Genomic DNA, 9,349 nt, shown 5'->3' on the forward strand with positions numbered 1-9,349 from the left:
CTGCCTCAACACCTGCTCTAATTTAGATTCCAAATGAAAGAGTGAGAACTTGGTGACAGGAACATGCCGAGGCAACGGGAGGGCTGAGTGAGAAGAATTACTGAATAATGAGGGAGGAAGAGATTTGATAGAAGAGGATTCAGAACTAAGTGGCTGAGAGAGTTTGTGACCGGCATTTTTTATAAGACACAGGTGAACAATTACCAAAAGTTGTGGTTCACTAATGAGCTGCATTCATCATGAGCAACACTCCTGAGCTCACTAATAGAAAGTGCATCAATTCATCAAACTCATCCGGTCAGGAAACTATCAATCAAAGGGATCCAGAGATATTTTTGGGAAGAGTTGTGGTATTTCGTTTCAAGAGAAAGAGTAATGAGAGAAAGAAAAACCAACTGCAGGTAAAGGTCATCGGAGAACGTGAGGGACATGCTGAACAGCATACCTAAGGACCAGTATTCAAGCATTAGGAAAAGACCTTAGAGACAAAGTCAGAGACTAGCTCTGAAGAGGAATCATTTTAAAGATGCTATGAGGAGGATCTGACTTCCTCGCCACCTTCCAGCCCGGAGTCTCCTGCACACTGTTGTTAAGACATGACTTTAGTGTGTTTGTTTTGGAACAAATTTTCTTACAATGTGACGCGGTAAGATTTTTATCAGTACAGATGTGCAGCCCTGTTGCTAGAAACATGACAACAAGCAAAGATTTAAGTTTGTATAGTACGTCAGTAGCCGGCTATATGTAGCACTACTAGCAGCCCGGTGCTACAATGTTTCTGTAGGCTAATGTGACATCAAGCAACCTGTCAGTTTGTACAGTAGTTTAGTAGCCGTCCATATGTAGCGCTCGTCTACCAAGGAGAGCTAACGTAACCTCACTTTTCATCTTATTGACAGACTCTCAAGTTTAAACAGCTTTCCTCTGCTCTTCTCCTTTTTCTGTCCGACAGTTCGGCTCCAGTGTCCACCATCACTACAAAATTAGCCACAGAAATTGTTTTCAGCAGAGGAAAACACAGAATCCTCTTCTCAAGACTGAAGTTCATCAGCCTGTGCGGTGTTGTAATAGAGACTTACTAAATCAATCCAGTTCTGCTCAATCTGATTGGGAAGCTACAAAGTAGCATTTAGAAGTAACCTACATTGGTGCTGATTAGCTAATTTTAAAGTGTGGGTAACATTCAGGCATACATGTAGAACAGAGACTTTTACATGGTCACTTTGAAACTCCTCACAGCCCCTTTAATGAATAGATCAAAGTATTGTGGTGTATTGTGGAAGTAAATAAATAAATATGAATATAATATGATTAAAAGAAAAAAGAACAACAGAAAATCCGTAAGAAGAAGGGAAGAAATACAAGTCAAAAAAGACAGAAAGAGGACAAAACAAAAATGAGGAAACAAGGAAAAAAGAAAACCAGAAAGGGAAAAAAGGAAAGAAAGGTATTAAAGACAGAAAAACACTTGACAGAAAATAAAAGGGAAGGGAACAAGAAAAAAAACAAAAATAAAGAAATGATGGAAAAAGAAAAAAGCAAGCTATGAAAAAGGAGAAAGGAAAGAAATATGGGAATGAAAATTAAATCTAGAAATATTAAAGAAATGCCAGACAGAGAGAAAAAAAGAGAACAGACAAAAAGAAGAGAGAAAGGCAAAAGGAAATGGAAAGACAGAAAGAAATTGTGTAAAATAAGGGAAGAATGTCAGATATAGACGATATGACAAACAGAAAAAGAAAGAAAAAAAGAATTAAATAAGCAGAAAAAAGAAAACTTGTTTCTGCTGTTTTTTTTCAAGTTTTAATGCAGAAATATATAATACTAATTTCCACCAGTTTCAGAGGTGTAGCTGTTTTCACTTGTTTGATAATTTTCCTGCCAACTTCACCCTCAGGGATCGATGAAGGGTTATCTCTGTTAAAAATACTGTAATCAATTTGTTAATTATAATTCTTATCGTCTATCTGAAAAAGTCACTGGAGTTACCCAAGAGTTGAATCGATGTAGAAGTCTGCATAGAGCAGTAAATGAGGTTAGGGCTCCTGCAGTGTTTATTTGGCTGAAATAAAACTAAAATAATCAGTTATCGAGCACAAATGTTGAGCTGAGTTTGAGGCACATGCAGGGAAAAGATGATGAACAAACATTTTCAAATTAAACCAGAATAATTAACAAAATTTGGTTGGATTGAAAGAGTGAAACATCCTGCTGAAAAAAGTATTACTCAAACACTTTCTTTTCTTTTTTCTTTTTAAAACATCCAAAATGTGTTTGTGCACTTGCATGAGCAGCAGCTGAAAGAAGAGAAATCAGTGCAGAGTCAGCTCCTTTCGCCCTGAGGTGTCAATCCCAGCTCCAATATAGAAAATCAGATATGAAAAACTCTGTGTGTGTGCGTGCGTGTGTGTGTTAGAGCCAGATTGACACAGTCACGTCTGATTATTCTGCAGAAGACTCTTCAAACAAAGGATGGTGTCTTATCTGTGTAATATGCAAAGTGTTCGCTTCATTAAACAGAGCAGCAGAAATTAATAGCGGGACTTGTTGGTGAGAAAGAGCTTCTATTGAAGAGAGACGATAAGAGAAAGTGACACCAAGGTGATGAACAAATTTGCTGCAGGGAGGGAAAGACAGAGAAGATCAGGGCGGACATGACTCCAGTGTGGATGAATAGTGGTTAAGACAAAGAAGTGCACTAGAATTATTCAATTATAGATCAATTATCTTTGGAACTAGAGATGCAGGATAGGTGGGCATGGTCAGCAGAAACATTTGTGCATGTTTTCATCCAGAGCAGAGCTGCTGAGCGAGCCATTTTTCATCTTTTCTATCTCTGCTCACGGGGAAGTGACTGTTACAGAAAACATAAAAAACAGGCAGCAAGAGACTCGCCATCGTTGTGTCCTGAAACTTCTGAACTCCCTGAGCATACTGCAGAGAAAACAGCTCCTTTCATATTTATAAAGCAGCCCTTTCTTATCATGGACACACACCGGCATTGGCGAGTGTTTGAAGAAGTTTCTTTTTCAAGCATCAGTCGTGACATTTAACTGAAGCGACCAAAGTCGGAGACACGCAGGGAGGTTTTCTACATTTAGCCACTCACTTTAAATCTTTTCCTCTTCAACACCTCATCTTCTTTTTTTCACCCTCTCCTGATTGAGCTCCACTGTTCCTATAGTAACAACACAAAACATTAAAACTACATCAGGTGAGTTGGAGACATAAAAATGGCTTGAATGTTTTTGTGGCATGCTTTGAGGTTAAGAAAGCAATGACCTCAGAAGCCAATAGCTTAACGAGATACACTGAGTGTGCTGTTCATTAACTGATTGATTGATTTATATGTCAATAATCAATAAACAGAGGTCAGTTGCAGCCCTTTTGGATCATGTTTCTCATTTCTTTTAATTTATTTCTGAGTGTTTGGTCTCTTTTTGTCCATCAGCAGCTTTGTGAACTGTGCTGCTGCCTACTCTGGCCAGAGCGCTTGTGAAAAACATTTTCAATCTCAGCTTGTTTATCCTGGTTAGATAAAGGCTGGAAGAAGAAATAAAACGAATGCGATGTGCACAAACAAAAACAAACTAACCAATTATGGCTGCAGTAGACAAGCAATGTCTGGTTCTGGGAGATAAAATTAAAGTATTTCTGATGGTTTTAAAATTAGAAAGCTACAAAAACTTCAGTTTTTATCATCTTGATAAGAAACTTTCTCCACTGTTAGTTAATAAGATGTCCAAAGAAATAAATCAGGGTCCAGGTTTGACCCTGGAACTCTTTGAGTCCTGCTGAGTGTTTTCAGATCACTGGTTTGTTTTCACTCAGATCCCTTCTGAGCGGTGGACCACACAAAGAGCTACACGCATCTGATTTATCCTGCTGGTTAGGAAGGTAAGAGGATTACTGTCAACATCTGAGCAGGGTTTTTAGCACAACCTCACGGACCATCTACCGCTCCTTGTTTTACAGAAGAAACCAGGTTTCAGCACCATCTAGTGATAACATGTGGTGTAGCAGTTTCTGTAGAAGTCAGAGCAGTCATTGGAGAGATTATTGACTTCTTTTGCTGTTTGTAGCTAAAAGTAAATTTCTTTGGCTTCATTTTTGAGTTCTTTAAACAGAAATGTGTTCCCAGCAAAGAGATTTACAACACCACATCTATGAGGCAGCAACAACTGAAAGCACAATCAAAACCAAACTTAGATGAAATGTATGGTAGCCCTGATGGTCAAAAGTTATCATACCACAAAGAGAAATGGTTGTCTCACGTTTTTGTGTTCTCTAGAAGAGTTCTGTTTTTGTTCTTACTGCCATTTTGTTGTTAAATGTGTCAACTTTTTTTTAAAATTGGGTATGTAATAAGGTCTATTTTGTCCCTTTTTGCATACAAATAAAGCAAACCTTCCCTAAGGCAAAAACAAAAGATTTTGGAGAAGAATTACATACTGCATTTTCCCTACAATAAATTGAAGTTGCATTAAGGAATGCATTCATGACAACTGAAAATTGCATACAAAACTGGCTTCAAAATCCAAACATTTGTTTTGCTGATGGTTTGCAAAATACATACACAGAAATACCTGATTGTTTTCTGCAGTTTAAGATCTTTCAGAAGCAATCTAAAGCTTTTTTTGCTGCAGCCAAAATATGAGGACTACATCTCTTGTTATGAGCAAAATATGGAAGCTTTTTAAACATGAAAGGCAAAGACTAACAAAGACATATCAAAACAAAGTATCAGAAAAAATACAAAGTTTCTCTTAGAAACAGTGGAGTGGGAGACCTAAAAGTGTAAAATACTGTTTCAGAAACTAAAACAGAGTTGAAATCTCTCAAAATTAAAGCTTCAGTACTGCAGGAAACTAAATGTACTGAGCTACTTTCCACCGCTGATTAGCACCAAAGTCAATGCCCGGGGAAATGTGAATGGATGCCCAGCACCAATCACATTTTGCACAGTGTTACTCTGCACACACCCAACCCCCAACACACACACAAACACACAATGTGACAGTCCAGCTGCATCCGGTACCGAATATTCAGCTTGTCGATACGATACTGTCCCTGAACACAGCTCGTTGCTCTGCAGGATTTCACTCCACAGATTACACACAAGAAACAGTTTAATCTGTTATATTTGAGCTTTTCTCTGCTGTGAGTAAACTTTCTCATCGTAAGACTACTGCAGTCAATCTTTGTTTTTGTTTTCATCACTTCTTCTTTCACATCAGGTGAGACAAACTTTATTACTTGTTTTTTTCAGGTATACATTTGAATGGCTTGTCTGCCCCTTTAATGGATTTCATCTCTGATTAAGAGCTCTGTGACATTAAAATGAATGATAATGAGGGTCCTTCACATATAATGTAATATTTTGTATACAGTGGTATGGAAAGATACTAAATTTTAAAGGCCTCCATTAAGGATTTTGAACATGTTATTTTGATACGTTTGTTAAAGAAGCACCAAAATTGAATTTACAGAAGTTCAAACTGATACAATTCTTGGTTTAATTTGCAGTTAACACGACTGATACGAACAAAGCTTTTTTAAGTTAGAAGTTCTACATTTGGTAGTCTTTACATCCAATTTGAGGAAATTATTTAATTTAAATACTTAGTTTGGTGACAGTTGAACAAATTTTTAGCTCTTACGATGACTTCAATAGTGACTGGAATAGTATTCTTTGAAATAATGTCAGTCATTTTACTACAAAACAATTGGGTTGCGATTTGCTTGATGCCTCTGTTTTACCAATTCAATGGGAGTAAAGTTACTCACTTCCTTTGGGAACCATCGTACAGAGCAGATAAATATGAAAATGTGAAATTAAACCTTAAATTTGTACCGATATAAAGTAGACCGATACATAAGCTAAGAGTAATCTTATCAAAGAGGGGATGTTTTTGAAAAACATGCAAAACTGTTAATTAGAATTGCCAAGTAGTTCATGCAAACGATACATTTTTTACTTCCTGTTTCTGCTAGCTGAATTGTCTTTTGTTTTTAGACCCTTGAGTGAGGTTTTTTGCACCTTTGACTGATTTAATGCAGAAAAATAGCCGCCTAATTTTGTCTGCAAGTGCCTATCCTTCAACGCTTTATCGACAAGAGGATGTTGGCATCCTCCCAATGAAAATTTACGACCCAGGGCCTAGACTGAGATCAATTACTTGTTCCCTTTCAGAGGTGAACAGATTGCTGCTGAGGGTGGTTGATAGCATAGAGTTTAGCATCAGTGCTTTGTTGAGGTGCAGGATTGTGAAATACTTACCAGACGGATGAGTAAGTTAGCCAGGGAATACTCAGGGAAACGATCCCTGCAGAGGCTATAACAGGGGGAAAGCATCTGTCAGGTTCATGCTCTGCAATGCTACAGAAAATGAGAACAATGTAAAGGAACTCATGGACATCTCTGCAGAGCACCATGGGACTTGTATTGAAATGTTCAGGAGCAGAGCAGTCAGGTGATCACCATCAGGGATAAGGAACCAGGTGGTTGGGATAGCTAACTAACAATGTGGTTCCTCAAAGATGTTAGAAAAGAGGGGATGAAACTGTGCAGAACACCCCCTCTTTAGCCCTTTACTCTGAAATTATCCACTAGTTTACTGCTTCTCATTACTGTCTGTGTGTGTGTGTGCGTCTGTGTGTGTGGTCGTGCCCCAGTGTATGTGCATGACTGCACTCATGTGACTGACCTTCACAGTCACTGATCAGGCTTCAGGGACTACTTAGCAATCAGAAATGACATCTATTGATCAGCCTAGAAAACACCCCTAAATCAGCTGGAGGAAGAGAAACGTGCATAATGAGTGCACAGAGATATCCTGGCTGAACATATATAACGCCAAAACACACACTTGAGGAAAAACTGAAAAGGAAAACTGTTTAAAAACAGCATGTTATCTGGTTTTAGTCCAAGGTTTGTGGGCTTCTTTAGTTTGAAATCAGTGGCTTTAATTTCTATCAGCAGAGCATCATGATGTGCACAAATAGAGAGATGTACCTAAATGTTTTAAAGCTCCTCTGTGACTCTGGATGGATTCTGAGTAATATTTCAGCAGATAAAGGTCAGAGTCTAGCTGCAGTTCAGAGCGAAAGCTAAATATTTCCTTTGGTCAGAGCTGCAGTCTGGCCCTGAAGGCCTGCTTGGGTTTTCCATTGAGTTTTCCTCTTGCCACACATTGATCCACTGACGCTGCTGTGGCACATGTGTTGCCATGTGGGTAAGAAGCCTGCGATGGAGTCACAGTGAGGCCAGGAGGATTCCCTGACCAGAAAGGTGTCTGTCCCTAAAGAAAGCGTCTGTGTTTTCCTCTGTAACCCTCTGACTCTTTGTGTCTGCATGAATGTTTCAGGATGGATCATCATGACTGGCAGCGAGGGAGAAGTAGAGGTCACAGGCGCTACGAGGATGAGGAGGGTAAGACATAGTTAGCATGCAAATCCAGGGTCGTTAAGCTGCCAGCTTCACCAGAGCTCCACAGAAGACTTACACTGAGTGTGTGGTAATTCAACCTCAACAGCAGATGAAGAACCAACACTCAGGGGTCCAGACTACAGTGTGGGACGTGTTCTGATACCCATTGGTACCATGGACAAGGAAAAGCAGTCTGTATGGAGAGCAAAAGCAGGCAGAGCCCATCAGTGTTGATCTGACAACGACTAACGTATCTCTATACACAGATATCTGCATGAGAGAACAGCTAGCAATCTGTTCTAGATCAAACATTTACACTTGAGAGACGTATCTCCTTGATGCTGGCATTAAAGCCAGTCAGTGTTTAGATTTACAGTCTTCCATGAATGCATCACAAAGGATCAAACAGACAAATGTTTTGAAAGTTGAAAAGGAAGTTAATCTTTAGAAATCTGGATCATTATGTGATTATTCCTGCAAATCAAATACATGTAATTGCAAATAAACATCAAGAATCAAGGATTAAGGGTCTGCAAGACTTACCATCTACAGTGAAACTGAGACTCACCAACCAACAGATGAAAGAGGGCTACTCTAGGACGTTAAATGAACAAAGAAACATCAATGTTTATATTATCTAGAGGGGCAAATTTAGCTTCTCAGGATGCAAACGCATGATAAATTCTTAAGATGTTAATTAGACCTTAAACAATGTAGCACAGAAGAGGAGGTCTTAGCTCACAGTCGACCCCAGATTTAAATAAAACCCTGTATAGCTATAAATAAGTGCATCTATCTGAGCATGTCTCGTTAACTTAACATCCCTCCAGGATCCATCCCTGTATCGATCCAGCTCTTATGTGCCCTCTGCCTGTCTCTTTCAGAGGCCCAGCCGGTCTACATTGGCGTCCCAGCTTCCCACAGACGAAAAAGGCGCAGACATCACTCCCACATCAGTGATGCTGAGCGTGACACGCGGCACACGCACTACGACCGACACACACACCGCGAACACTCGCACAGAAGATATCACCATGACAGAGAGGAGCGAGAGGAGCGAGAGGAGTGCTCTGATGAAGATGAGGGCAGCACAGAGCAACAGGAGCACTCCGACCCCTCAGGTTTGAAACTGTGTGTGTATAAGATTAGCATGCCTTGAATACACTATGACTCTCACTGGAGTATGATTAATTCAGTCTTTAAACAACCAGAAAATCATTTGAAAAACAGGCATGGTTCTCAGATAATGAATCTGAATGACGGGCATGATCATCCGGGGATAAATCCTGATGTCTTTGATGGTCCACCGTAACAATTTGTTTGTCTGAGTGAAATATCTCAACATCTAACGGATGGGTCTGGATACAAACTGTCATCTGCTGAAGAGGCAGAGTTTTGAGAATGAGGATAGCCTGACAGAGGCCTCCTGAAGTAATCAAGGCTGACACGAGGCAACGCCCCAGGAATTGATGAGAGAGCTGGTTTGTCTGACATGCTTCTTGATTATTCCAAAGACTCTGAGGATGGTACTTTCTGTTTGGTAGGCCAAGGTAGTTGCTCTGCTCAGGTGCCGCATCTTTGTTTCTTAAGGGGGACTAGAAAAGAAAATAGAGAGTAGAGGACTTCTGACTCATGGGAGGTCGTCCAGTTTCTCTATATTTGTTTGTGGACTTGGGCAAACCTGAACAGACTCCCCAATGAGGTTGTTCAGCACTGAGGCCTGTGCAACAAGCTACCCAGTTCTTGTGTAACCAAAATTAGAGCTATGTCTGTAGCTTGGCAAGGTGACAAACAACTTTCCAGTTCATGCGGGTGGCCTCCACCAGGGTTGCCCCTTGCCATCGATTGTGATATCATGACAGTCAGATTGGGGATATGGTCAAGCTTGGGGACTTCAGACGTGTGTAGCTGTTCTGTGAA

The sequence above is a fragment of the Halichoeres trimaculatus genome, unplaced genomic scaffold, assembly GCF_033239565.1.
Source record: "Halichoeres trimaculatus isolate MK-OKI-2021-1 unplaced genomic scaffold, fHalTri1.1 fHalTri1_scaffold_16, whole genome shotgun sequence".
Classification (NCBI taxonomy): domain Eukaryota; kingdom Metazoa; phylum Chordata; class Actinopteri; order Labriformes; family Labridae; genus Halichoeres; species Halichoeres trimaculatus.